The sequence below is a fragment of the Trachypithecus francoisi genome, unplaced genomic scaffold (genome assembly GCF_009764315.1).
Source record: "Trachypithecus francoisi isolate TF-2019V2 unplaced genomic scaffold, Tfra_2.0 Lachesis_group12, whole genome shotgun sequence".
NCBI classification, from domain to species: Eukaryota; Metazoa; Chordata; class Mammalia; order Primates; family Cercopithecidae; genus Trachypithecus; species Trachypithecus francoisi.
The window spans coordinates 90,998,332-91,012,443 of record NW_022681457.1 but is presented as its reverse complement, the minus strand read 5'-3'; the positions used below and the strand labels follow the sequence as shown (position 1 = coordinate 91,012,443).

General features: G+C 42.7%; 1 protein-coding gene across 1 annotated transcript in view; it reads right to left on the bottom strand.

The window, feature by feature from the left end:
- Nucleotides 1–14,112, bottom strand: part of CSMD2 (CUB and Sushi multiple domains 2) — a 602,688-nt gene that overhangs the window by 226,127 nt on the left and 362,449 nt on the right. The gene's annotated exons all lie outside the window — the stretch shown is intronic.

The window sequence follows — 14,112 nt, the reverse complement described above, 5'->3', positions numbered from 1 at the left end:
GTATAATTAGTAAGAGAATATGAAATAGCTTATCTTCAAAATTACCAAAGGGGAAAAAGCAAAGCAGTCAGTTTAGGGAGGAAAAAAGAAATTCAAAGGAAACAACAAGGAAGCATGGGGTAGGGGTGTTGTAACATAAGATGCTTTTAAAAAGATAAAACATCATTTACGACAACAAATGTATACAGGTTAATCTCCTAGTAATATATAACCCTCTCTTTGGGACAAAACACACAGCTAAGAGAAAGTGACTGTGAATACTCAAAAGTAAAGGAATAGGCCAAGATAGCTCAGGCTTTACATTAGTAGAGTGTTGTAATTTATCAATACAAGTCTCAAATATTCCTATTTAATTGGTGGACTGGGCTCAGGGCATCACCGATTTTAAAAAGTTCCCCAGGTGATCCCAAATTGCAGTCAGGGTTTGAGAACTACTGGTGGAGGCAAATGTGAACAACAAAAAAGGAATTTTAATATTAATATCAGATCCTTGGATATTATATTACACCTGACTCTTGGATGATCCTTTTCTTATGCCAAGAGTTTTCTGGACAGCTACCAAGAGACATTTCTTATTATACCTGGAAGGAGACAGGGCTGATAAACTGACACTCTTAGAACAAGAATGTGGCCTTATAAAGCTGTCTTCCATCTCAAGAGAGTACTCAGACCTGTTGCAACAAGGGCAGGAAGAGGAAGTGTGCATTATTCTACAAAGATCTAATCTTTGTTGCTCTGGAAAATTATGTACGCATGTTGTATTGTAATATTTCTGTAAGAGAATAGGAAGAGCCTGCTCCTCAGTGTCTCAAATGAGGGATTTAAAAAAAAGTTGTAATTGGATCTCATCACCATCAATCACCCAGGTTAAAAGAGAGAGATCAGGCACCTTCCTCCTTCAGAGTAGTGACCAGGCTGTGCTCATGGATCTTGACCTTGACTAAACTTTTAAGTCAGAAGTTTCAGATTGTTGACAAATAATAAAGGTGGGAAACTTATTAACAAGTAGATGTGTAATTACTGTGCGTAACATTAGGTTATTTTTATTTTTTTATTTTTTTTGAGACGGAGTCTCGCTCTGTCGCCCAGGCTGGAGGGCAGTGGCCGGATCTCAGCTCACTGCAAGCTCCGCCTCCCGGGTTTACGCCATTCTCCTGCCTCAGCCTCCCGAGTAGCTGGGACTACAGGCGCCCGCCACCTTGCCCGGCTAGTTTTTTGTATTTTTTAGTAGAGACGGGGTTTCACCGTGTTAGCCAGGATGGTCTTGATCTCCTGACCTCGTGATCCGCCCGTCTCGGCCTCCCAAAGTGCTGGGATTACAGGCTTGAGCCACCGCGCCCGGCCAACATTAGGTTATTTTTGACATGAGCTTGAGTAGAAAATAAAAGGGGCTTGTTGAAGACCCCTCTTTTATTGTGTTTTTCTTTTGGTGTTGTCACCAAACAAAGAGAGTTTGCAATAGTCTTGATAGAGACCTAAAATAAAAACCAAGTATCATATTTAAAACATGGATAATGAGCCCATTCCAAAATAAAGATATGACCGTTATAATACTTTATTGTCAAAGCATGAAAAGAGACAAAATAAAATATACTAACCTGAAATCAAGATCAAGATAAAAAGGATCTGAAAATATTATGAGTGTGTATATTATATGAAACTGTGTAGTCTTCAAACAAGGAATGCAACCTTCTTTACAGATGCCCATGGACTATTACAAAATTGACCTTACATTAGGCTATAAGAAAATCCCCATAAATTCTACCACAATGCAAAAACTGTTGGGCCACATTTTCTGTTCACAGTACAGATAAACTAGACATCAATAAGAAAAGAACAAGGAAAAATCCATAATCACTTTAAAATTCTTAAAACTCTTTCCAAATAAGTTCCTGAGTTCAATGAGGAAACAAAGCTGTCAAAACAGACTTCTTATAATGATGATGATACTAGACCAAAGCTGTAGTAAGGAGAAAATTCATAGCTTTATTCATGATTAAACAATAAAGAAATAAAATAAGTGCAATTAGTGTTTATACTTAAAAAGTTACCAAAAGAATAACTGAACATGATTAAGAAGAGAAGAGATAACAAACTCAGAAAAGATGAAAACAGAAAAAAAATTGGCTTCTGAAGAGATCATTACAAATTTCTGATTGGTCTGCTCAATAAGTAGAAATAGAAAAGATAAATGTACATAGAGATAGGAGGCTATAATAACACTAAGGTGATACCAACTATAAAACAATACTAAACATAACATATGAAATACAGATAAGATGGAGAATTTCCTAGAGAAATTTGAATTACCAAAATTAGCACGAAGGGAAAAACATGAGGAAACTGGAAAATACTTAGTGGGTAGGTAGTTTCATGGCCAGTGCTTCAAAACTGTAAACAAACTTGTAATAGCCATGTTATTTAAATTGATTTTGATATAATACTCCCATAACAATGATATGTATGATACATACACAATCATATCCACCAACACAATGACACACCTACAGTATAAAAAATCCTTCATGCAAAGTGCTAGAAGATCTAATTCAGCCCTACAACAATAAGCCAACATGACCAATATAACAAAAACAACAAAACTGTACTGATAGGCAGAAAAAAATTGTTTTAATGGAGAGACAAACTATGTTCCTGTGTGAAAAATTCATATTACTAAGATGAAAAGTGTCCTAAATCATGGTACAAATTTAACACAATTCCAGGCAAGGTCTTTTTTTTTTCTGGAACTTAAAACCATTGCAAGATACATCTGTTGGTAAATAGGTGAAAACAGCCAAGCTCTCTTTGAGACAGATAAGGAATAACAGCATATAAGGTGCTAGTTGGCATTCTGAGAGTTTCCTGTATCTTAACTCATTAACTCTCACAGCAACCCTCTGAGATGGGTACTATTATTAACCTACTTCACAGAGACAGACAATGAGTCCAAACGTTAAGTTAACCTGCCCACAGTCATACAATCACTGCAGATGATAGAGCTGGGAAGATGAACTAGTCAGGCCAGTACCAGAGCCCAAGCTCTCAACCATGACGCCTACTTCCTCCCAGTGGAGGAAGGGGTTGCCAACCCAGATATTAAATACTAAAACATATTATAAAGCTGTAATAATATAATTTATAATAATTTATACTATATTGACTTCAAAAGAGAGATCAACAGAGCTGTAAAAGAAAGTCCAGAAAAGGAAACAAAAATACATGATGAAGGGGGCTTTTCAGATTAGCAGAGAGAGGGTTGATTGATCAATGCATGACGCTAGAACAAATGGCTAGCCAGTTACTGACAGGATTAGATTCACACTTCATTCCATGTACAATAGAGAAGTCCTAGAAGAAAATATAAGGAATATTTGTATAATGTCGGAGGTAAGGAAGGACTTTATTATTATTACACTAAAATTAGAAATCATAAGGGAAATTTTAAACTACAGAAATGGAAGGTTTTAGATTTCAAAAATCACCATAAACAAAAGCTGAATAATGACAGACGAATGGAGAGAAAATATGTGCAAGTTACTACATTTAAATATTTACTATCCTTCATTTATAAAGAATTGGAATTTGACAGAAAGATGTACACTCAACTTAGAAATATTGGCCAAGGAAGTTAAGAGGCAACCAACAAAGAATAAATAAAGTTGGCTAATAAACAGGTGAGAAAACATGTAATATTATTAGAAAACAAAAACTTAAAACAACAGAGCTATTGAGTTGGCAAAACAAAAAAAGATGGTGTGGAACTTTTTGAGAGAAAGGAGACAAGCTGGCAGGGCAGATAGGGACCAAGTAGTCAAGAGGTAGGAGGAAACACAGGAGAGTGGTGTCATATAGATAAAGAAAGAAGGTTTCCAGAAGGAGGAAGGGCCATCTGTTTTGACAGCCTGCTGAGCACCAGGTATCATCTTGGCTGAAAATGATCCACTAGGTTTCAGCAACATGAGACTCATTGGTGAGTTTGGTGAGAGCAATTTCAGAGACGTAGTGGACTCAGAAGTCAGAATGGAGTGGAGTAACAGGGTACTGGGAGGTGAGAAACGAACATAGCAAGGGTACATGGACATCCTGCTACAGAAGTTTGGGTATGAAAGAGACTTAGAGAACCCGCAAGGAGATGAGGGTGTGAAGAAAGATGCTTTTTATTTATTATTATTACTGAGACAGAGTCTCACTTTGTTGCCATGCTGGAGTGCAGTGGCGCAATCTTGGCTCACTGTAACCTCCACCTCCTGGGTTCAAGCGATTCTCCTGTCTCAGCCTCCTGAGTGGCTGGGACTACAGGTGTGCGCCACCACGCCCAGCTAATTTTTTTTTTTTTTGTATTTTTAGTAGAGATGGGGTTTCACCAAGTTGGCCAGGATGGTCTTGATCTTTTGACCTCGTGATCTGCCTGCCCTGGCCTCCCAAAGTGCTGAGATTCCAGGCCTGAGCCACTGCGCACAGCCAATATGTGTTTTTGTTTTTGTTTTTTTTTTAGATGAGCGCATCCTGAGAAAATTTCAATGTTGATGGAATGCAACTTGCAGAAGGAAAGTGGCTGAAGAGTTAGCAGAAGGAGGAAGAATATGAAGCATAAGGTTCTTGAAAAGGTGAAAGGTGAGGAAGAATTTATAGCTAAATGTATTAAACAGTAGATTGCAACCCATTATTAGCTGGTCATAAATTTCATGTTAAGAAACAAAACAAACAAAAAACAACAAAAAGTATAGTTTGGTTTTTTGTCTCCTCCAAATCTCAGGTTGAAATGTAATCCCCAGTGTTCGAGGTGGGGCCTGGTGGGACTCATGGGGGCAGATCCCTCTTGAATGGCTTAGTGCCATCCCCTTGGTGATAAATGAATTTCTGTGCTGGTAGTTCACATGAAATCTGGTTTCTTAAGAGTGTGGTGCCCCCACCCTACGTTGCTCCCCCTTTCACCATATGATACACTAACTCCCTTTTGCCTTCTACCATGACTGTAAGCCTCCTGAGATCCTCACCAGGAGCTGAGCAGATGTTGGTGTCATGCCTGTACAGCCTGCGGAACCATGAGCCAAATCAAACCTCTTTTCTTTATAAATTACCCAGCCTCAAGTATTTACAGAAATACAAGAAAGGTCTAACACAGAAAATTGGTACAAGGGGTGTGGGATGTTACTATAAGATACCTGATGATGTGGAAGCAGCTTTGGAACTGGGTAACAAGGATAGGTTGAAAGAGTTTGAAGGTCTCAGAAGAAGACAAGAAAATGAGGGAAAGTTTGTGATTTCTTAGAGACTGTTTAAATGGTTGTCACCAAAATGCTGATAGAAATATGGACAGTGAAGGCCAGGCTAACAGGTCTCAGATGGAAAGGAGAAACTTATTGGGAATTGGTGTTAAGGTCACCCTTGCTACTCTCTAGCAAATAACTTGGCTGCATTAAGTCCATATCCTAGGGCTTTTTGCAAGTTTGAACTTAAGAGTGATGACCTAGGGTATCTGATGGAAAAAATTTCTAAGCAGCGAAGCATTCAAGAATTAGCATGGCGCCGGGCGCGGTGGCTCAAGCCTGTAATCCCAGCACTTTGGGAGGCCAAGACGGGATCACGAGGTCAGGAGATCGAGACCGTCCTGGCTAACCCGGTGAAATCCCGTCTCTACTAAAAAAATACAAAAAACTAGCCGGGCGAGGTGGCGGGCGCCTGTAGTCCCAGCTACTCGGGAGGCTGAGGCAGGAGAATGGTGTGAACCCGGGAGGCAGAGCTTGCAGTGAGCTGAGATCCGGCCACTGCACTCCAGGCTGGGCGACAGAGTGAGACTCTGTCTCAAAAAAAAAAAAAAAGAATTAACATGGCTGCTTCTAACAGCCCATGATCAGACACAGGAGCAAAGGGATGACTTAAAGTTGGAACTTACATTTGGAAGAGAAGAAAAACATAAAAATGTGGCAAATTTGCAGCCTGGCCCTGTGGTAAAGAAAGAATCTAAGCAGTCTGTAGAGCAACCACTTGCTAGAGAGATTAGCATTACTGAAAGGGAGCCAAGTGCTAATGTCCATGACAATGGAAAAAAGGCCTTGAAAGCACTTCAGAAATCTTTGCAGCAGCCTCTCCCATCATAGGCCCAGAGGCCCAGGAGGAAAGAATGATTTCAGACACTAGACCTAGGGCACTGCTGTCCTGTGCAGCCTCAGAACATCACTCCCTGCATCCTGGCTGCTCCAGCTGCAAGCACAGCTCAAAGGGCTCCAGATACAGCTTGGGCTGCTGCTCTGGAGAGTGTAAACTTCCAAAAGCCTTGGCAGCTTCCATGTGGTGTTAAGCCTGTGGGTGCATAGCATGCAAGCATGAAGAAGGCTTGGCAATTTCTCCATAGATTTCAGAGGATGTATGAGAAAGTCTGGGTACCCAGGCAGATGCCTGCTGCAGGGGCTAAGCCTTAAAAGAGAACTTCTACTAGGGCAGTGTGCAGTGGCAATGTGGGGTTAGAACCCCTACAAAGAGTCCCACCAGTGAAGTACCTCCAGACTCCAAAATGGTAGAGTCATGGCAAGCTTGCATCCTGAGCCTGGAAAAGCATCAGGTATTCAAGTCCAACTCATGAGAATAGCCTCAAGGACTGCACTCTGCAAAGCTACAGAGACAGAGCTGCCCAAGGCCTTGGGAGCTCACCCCATGCACCAGAGTGCCCAGGATGTGGGATATGGGGTCCAGGATTATGTTGGATCTTTAAGATTTAATCTCTGCCCTGCTGGGTTTTAGAATTGTGTGGGGCCTGTTACCCCTTTCTTTTGGCCAATTTCTCCCTTTTGGAATTAGAATGTTTGCCAAATGCCTGTACACCATTGTATCCAGGAAGTAAACAACTTGCTTTTGATCTCACCAGCTTATAGGTGGAAGGAATTCATCTTCAGATGAGACTTTAGACTTAGGACTTCTGGGTTAATGCTGGAATAAGTTAAGACTTTGGGGGACTACTGGGAAGGGATAATTGTATTTTACAAGGTGAAAAGGACATGAGATTTGGGGGGCCAGGGGCAGAATGATATGGTTTGGATATTTGTCCCCTCTGAATAGCACATTGAAATGTAATCCTCAATGTTGGACATGGGGCCTGGTGGGAGGTATTTAGATAAAGGGGTTAGATTCTTCATGAGTGGCTTAGCATCATCCAGTCGGTTATAAGCGAACCCTGGCTCTGGTAGTTCATGTAAGATCTGGTTATTTAAAAGAATGCAGTACCTACCACCCACCCCTCCCCCATCTTGCTCCCACTCTTTCCCTGTGATACACTGGCTCTCCTTTGCCTTCTGCCATAACTGTAAGCTTCCTGAGGCCCTCATCAGGAGTTGAGCAGATCTTGGTGCCATGCCTGTACAACCTGCAGAACTGTGAGCCAAATTCAACCTCTTTTCTTTATAAATTACCCAGCCTCAGGAATTTCTTTATAACAATGCAAGAATGGGCTAATAAAGGAAGAGAATAGGAAATATCTGAGTTCAATGTAAGTAGTAAAGGTAAGTACTGTTTGTGAAATGTATATTGCAATTGTGTGCAAGTGCATACAAAGTCACAAGGTAAAAATACATTTCTCACTGCTCTGTTAAAAGTCTTTAAAGGTTCCTTATCTAAAGCATAAATGGAGTTATGCTAGAAATTTAAAGGGGAATTGTTTTTTGATGGGAGAAAGGATTGATAATCTATTATAAAAGGTGGGAAGAATAGAGGAAGGGTGAGGATGGGTGTTGGTCTGTAGGCTTGGCATCTTTAGTATTTGAAAATTGAGAGTGTTGGCTGTGAGGTGGAGTAAAGTGAGGATAAGGGGCTATTCATAGGTTCGAGGAGGGTAGTGAATGTTTGGGGTAGTTTCCATGGAGAAATGGAGAAGAGAATGACTTGAGAAACACAGATGGATTGCCAGGTACTGTTGTAAGCCTGACTGAGATTGGTGTTCATGAATTTATAGCAGTGCCAATTTGCCTGGCTGGGCAATTTTCTCCAGCAATGCTCACCCAAGCAGAAGTGGCCCAATCGGATTGTTCTTGCTTCAGTGTATGTATCTAGATCTGTAAACTGAGGCAGCTCTACTGATTAAGCTATTGTTGAGCTGGAAACAGAGGCTTCACAAACTCAACCTTAAATTTCTTTCACCTCTTTCTGGTCAGAAGCTCCATGTATGTAAAGTTGTGTCTCAGTCATCTTAATGTCATATCTGGCACTGGAGCTTGGTGAAAGTTATCATTTAACTGTGTTAGTTCCAAAGACACTGTGTGAGTTTCTCAAGGTCACCTGCATCAGGGCGAAGCTAGTTACTGGGTAGGGCTTATCCTTATCATAAACAAGATTAAGTTAACTGTAGGCTCCGTTCTCTCTAAGGAGAGTACTGAGGATGCAGTCTAGAAACTCACACACATTCCGAAAGGAGTATGAAGGATAAATGGGCAATACTGGCTGCGCATTTCCTGAGCACATGCGTGTCCTCCTAGATTCATATTTGATATAATCCAGTCCAAAAGCCATACATTGTGCCCAGGTTATTTATTTTTTCTTTAAAACATTTTTTAGAGATGGGGGTCTCACTATCTTAGGCTGCAGTGCAGTGGTGCAATCCTAGCTCACTGTAATACTGAACTCCTGGGCTAAAAGTGATCCTCCCACCTCAGCTTCCCAAGTCGCTGGGACTATAGGTATGTGCCACTATGCCTGGCTAACTATTTTTATTTTTTTTAGAGATGTGTGTGTGCAGGAGGGGGAGGGGGTCTCACTATGTTGCTCATTCTGGTCTTAGACACCTGGCTTGTACTCAAGTTTTTGTGTTTCTTTTTTTTTCTGCCCAGTTTCTACCCCTTGGACAGGTAGAATTTGAGCATAGGTGTTCTGAGACAAATTAGACGGGCATTCCTAAGACACTTTGGTTCTTCCATAACATCTTCTCCAGGTTTTCCACCTCTAGCTCTGACCATCCCTTGGCAGTCATTTGAAAGCTTTCCCCTCTACCTGACTTTTACCTTTTGAAACATGAACGGATCCATTTCAGGGTCATCTTCTCACTTGCTTGTCCTCTTTAGGGCACCTCATCCCCACATAACTCCTAAATGCATGCCTGCAGGAAAGACATTTCTTCTGAATGCCAGACCTGTGTATCCAGTGGTCTTTGAAATGTCTCCACCTAGCTCAAGTATTGATGGAGTGATGGAGCACCTGCTGTGTGCCTGCCACTATTCTAGGTATGGGATCAGCAGCCACCAAGATGGATAAACAAGTCCTTTGACCCTCTGAAGTTTACATTCTAAGAGGTGACAAAAAAAGAATGAATGGCATAGGGGTGGGTTGCTTTTAATAAGGCAGCAGGAATGGCTTGAGGAGGTGGCCTTTGAACTGTGGCCTGATGATAAGGAATCAATCATTCTAAGGAAGGTTCACCACAGGGGGAAAGAATGACAAGGGCAAAGGCCCTGGGGTGGGAATGAGCTTGGTGCATGTGAGGGACAGAAGGGAGAGCAGCATGGTAGGTAGAAGCAGGGTGATAGATGGAGTAAGGAACACAAGACGAACTGAAGAGGATGACAAAGTCTTTTAAAAATCATGAGAGTCAGTCAACTTAAACAAAACATGTCCACAACTGAACTTTTTGTCTTCTTCTCCAAACTTGGTTCTCAGGGGCCAACGTTCCCCAAACTTGGTTCTCAAGGGAACCAAGGTTCTCTGGGACCTGGAATGTTCCCTGGCATTAACAAATGACTCAGCCCTTGCATCACCCAGGTACGGGTTTGCCCTAGGCGCTCCTCTCACTCCCTACTCTTGCTTCCTTTATGCCACTGCCTCCAAAATAAATTCTAGTAACCCAAAGCCTCCTACCACACTCCAGACTTGACGCAAAACTGTCTGGTGTACATCCCTCCTGGAGATCCTACTGACACTTCAAATGCATGCCCAAAATTGAACTCTTTATCTATTTTCTTAAGCCTCCTTCATTCCTTATCTCCACGAATGACAATACCCAGTTGCCTAGGCAAAATATATCAACTCCTTCTCCCTCGCTCTCATATTCAATCAGTAACTAACTTCTGTTGATTCTATCTCTTCAGTATTTCTTGTACTTGTCACATCCTCATCACATCCCTATTAAGTGGAAGCCCTCTTCCTACTGCCATAGTCTACCTCATGTCCTATTTTAAATTTCACTCATCTTGAATCCATCCTCCATATCGGCTCCAGGGTCAATTTTGAAAATCACAAATTCTTTTGCTGTTACATCCTTGCTTGGGACTTCTTGAAGACTCCCTGCTGCATAGAAGATAAAGTCTAGACTCCTCATAGGGGTACAAAAGACTCTCAGTGACCTAAGGCCCTTGCCAATCTTTTTTATTTTTATTTTCCCACTCTCCCCAGCCTCCCCGATTGCACCCTACACTCCAGTCAGATTAAACTACTTGCAGCTCTCCAAATGTGCAAGGCCCCAGTGATTTTTTCTAGAATGTTCTCTCTTCCCCCACTTGTCCTTCCTAGCTGCAGTGATAGAGTCTATATGACAGGCTCATTGCACTCAGGGCCTCAGCCACTCTTGGCTATAACTACACTAGCTTGAGGGCTGTGGAATAAAATCCTGCTGCCATAGACCATGGGTGGCCAAGCATCTTCCAAACCAAATGCTCTTTCACTCCAGCTGTGTTGGCTTTGTTTATATAATAGCAGCAATATAACACTGCTACTAATAACTATAACAAAAATAGGAAAATAATACAAAGAATGTGCTGTATGACTGGTACAACAACGAATCAGACATATACAGGTCTGCCCTCAGGGAGTTTATAGTCTAGTGAGGGTGCCCGGTAATCCACAAATAAAATAAGCATCACTTATTACGGTAGATCATACTAACTGTTCACAATCATTTGTTCTCTCCTTGCCCTTGCTATACGTCTCTTGAGGTGGTGCTTTCTTCCCTATTCCCACTGACTTTGGGCTTAGTCTTGCAATTTACTTTAGCCCACGGAATTGTCGGTGGACATGACATACGCATTTCCAAGCAGAGGTTTTAAAGGTACTTGGGTAGTTTGGCTCTGTTCCCTGAAGCTTTTGCCTTCTGGCATGAGAACAACATGCTCTAGGCACAACGTGGTCCTTCAGCCTGTGTCCCAGAATGAGATGTTATGTGGAGCCCAGGAGAGCCCTGCAGAGCTGCAGCTGACTTACAGCCCTCTTGAGATAAGGGTAATAAATAAATATTTATTGTTGCAAGTCATTGAGAGTTTTGGGCTGTTGATGTCACAGCAAAAGTTGACTAACACACTTGTAAAAAAGGGTATGATGGAAATAAAAAGTGAAAGATTGCTCTTCTGGATAAGGTGGTTAGAGATGGTCTCTCTGGGAATGTGACAGTTAAGGAATGATGAGCTGGAGCCAGTCTTGTGAGGGACATTCCAACATGGTGAACTGTAAGTGGAAAGGCATTGAGGTAGGCAAGAGTTTTCATGGAAGAGTGGCACGGGATGAGGGGGAGCGAGGTAGGAAGGGGTTAATCATATAGAGCTTGAGCTCCTTTTTTTTTTTTTTTTTTTGAGACAGAGTTTCTCTCTGTCACCCAGGCTAGAGTGCAGTGGCATGATCTCTGCTCTCTGCAAGCTCTGCCTCCTGGGTTCACGCCATTCTCCTGCCTCATCCTCCCAAGTAGCTGGGACTACAGGTGCCCGCCACCATGCCTGGCTAATTTTTTCTGTATTTTTAGTAGAGACAGGGTTTCACTGAATTAGCCAGGATGGTCTCGATCTCCTGACCTCGTGATCCGCCCGTCTCGGCCTCCCAAAGTGCTGGGATTACAGGCGTGAGCCACCGCGCCCGGCCCAGAGCCCGAGTTTCAAGTCAGTGACAAGTAAGAAAAAAAAAAATAAACCACTACATATAGCCTCATAGACCTTTGACTCAGAGATCCCTCTTGGCATTCAAATCATTCACTGAGGCCCAATTCCTTTCTTGGCATGAAGTCTTTGGCATATCAGGGTGCCCACATAACATAGTGCCCAAACTAGTTTTGAGAATGAAAGGTGGCACTATGAATAATTACCTAGAACAAAAGATGTAAACTGGGATTGTCCCAAGCGAACAGGGATATATTGTCACCCTACTCATGGTAGCAGCTACTCATGAAACTAGCTTTGCTTCAAGTTCCTCATTCATAACTCAGTCCCCTCTGGAACTGGAATCCTAAACTGAAGCTCATTGGTAGGGGTCTGATGATTGCTAAGTTCTTGCCCTCTATGGCTGAACCCTGTTACCTGTATCCTATAAAGGTTGGCTAGGTTCTTGGTATAAATTACATGACTGTTTATCAGCATAACCTCTGGAAATTACCCACTGCCGGGAGTTCGTCTGTGGCCATGACTGATTCTTGCCACACCTCTGGAATAATGCAATGCCCTTGCCAAACCATTCCGGGTGCTTACCCTGGCCTTAAGGCCCTCTTCATTGAGATGTTTAGAGGTCTTTCCCAAGGCCAGGCTCTGCACTGGGATTTTCATGCATTCCTCAATAGCTGGCTAAGGAACTCATGTTCCCAACTCACAGGAAAGATTCTGATACCTTATGGAACAGAGCATGAAAAAGATCCCCTGCCTATGCTACTGGGAAGAAGCTGAGTCCACACTCCTGGGGCTTAGCTTTTACCTTGAAAACAGACCATAAGTTCTTTGGAAAATATATATAGCCAGACCAAGCCACCATGCCAAAGTTGGAGCAAATATGAATCCTTCTAAAAATTGGTGGTTTGCATGTATTTTTCACTTATTAGTTGTACACATTTGGGAGGGAGGAAGAGGGCAGTTACTTTATATCATTGAGTCCTTTCTCTCATATATAAAAATGGGATTAATAACTTCTAAATTACAGCTTTGTTGTGAAGACTCAATGCAATGAAGTTTGTGAAGGCATGGAGCACAGCACCGTGCTGGCCTCAGGGAAGGTATACATTCAATTTTGGCTGAATTTGAAACAAGAGGGACATCCTCACTCTGCTGCTGATAGGTGTCTCCATGCATGTTTCTGCTTGGTGTATCTCCTAGTCTTAACCAGCCTACTAAGGCAGCAAAAGTGGTGTCTCCCCACTTCTCCCGTACCACACCCTCAATCCAGCAAGACCCCAGGCCAAAAGATTTGCTCTTTGATTATCAGTCCCTCCTCTCCTCAAGGAATGAACAGGTAACTCCAAGTCCAGAAGATTCTGACAAAACTCTCCATTTGCAGGAATGACTGACTGCTTGGCTGCCAACTGCGACCTGGTGAGGCACCTTCTGTGAGCAGATCTGTGGGCAGATCACTTAGAAAGGAGAGGCACTATCAGCTGCACGGGGGTACCTGGTACTGAACAGCTCTTCACTTCAGTGTTGGATATTCTGTCAGTCCTGAGTCTCACTGTGAGATTCTGAGGAACTGTGACATGTTGGGGAACAGAGAGAAGTCCAGATGACCCAGTCTTTCCATGTCCCAAGCAAAGGCTACTCAAAAGTGCTTATCTCTTGTGAGATCCCACAGCTGCCTGCACCTAGCCCCCAGGATCCTATGAGTGATACTCATAGGGTCTTATCCTTGCTACATGGGTAGATCCCAGCTGGTCTCTATGCCCAGCTAAGGTTAGCTTCAGCTGCTCTTATTAACCTGGTCAGCCAGACGCAGGTATTAGCTAGGAAAAAAGTATCTTGGCATGATGTAATCCAAGAGCTCAAGCCTTCCCATTAGCCCAGAGGAATTCAAGAAAGGGTGTGGACCACATCTTCAACAACTCAGGGGATGTTCTCAGGACTATAGGCCCAGGTCCCTGGGTCTTTGAGGCACCCAGGGCCTGTCCTCTTCACCTGAGCCCCTGAGCTCTGTTAGAGACCTTCATCATGCATTCTAAGCCTGTTCATCAGAGCATCCTCACTCAGGGAGTCTAGAACTGCCAGAGTCCATTCATGCCTCAGACCACGACCCACTGAAGACTGGAAAAGAATACATGCTGGTTGTTCTCCATGAACACAAGGAAGTACATTTGGATTTTCCTCCAGGGGAAATACAATAATCCAAGGGAGTTTACAGGTAGCCTGGGAGAGCTCCCTGTAAGACCATGGGGGAGTCTGATCTGAGTCCCAGAGCAAGATG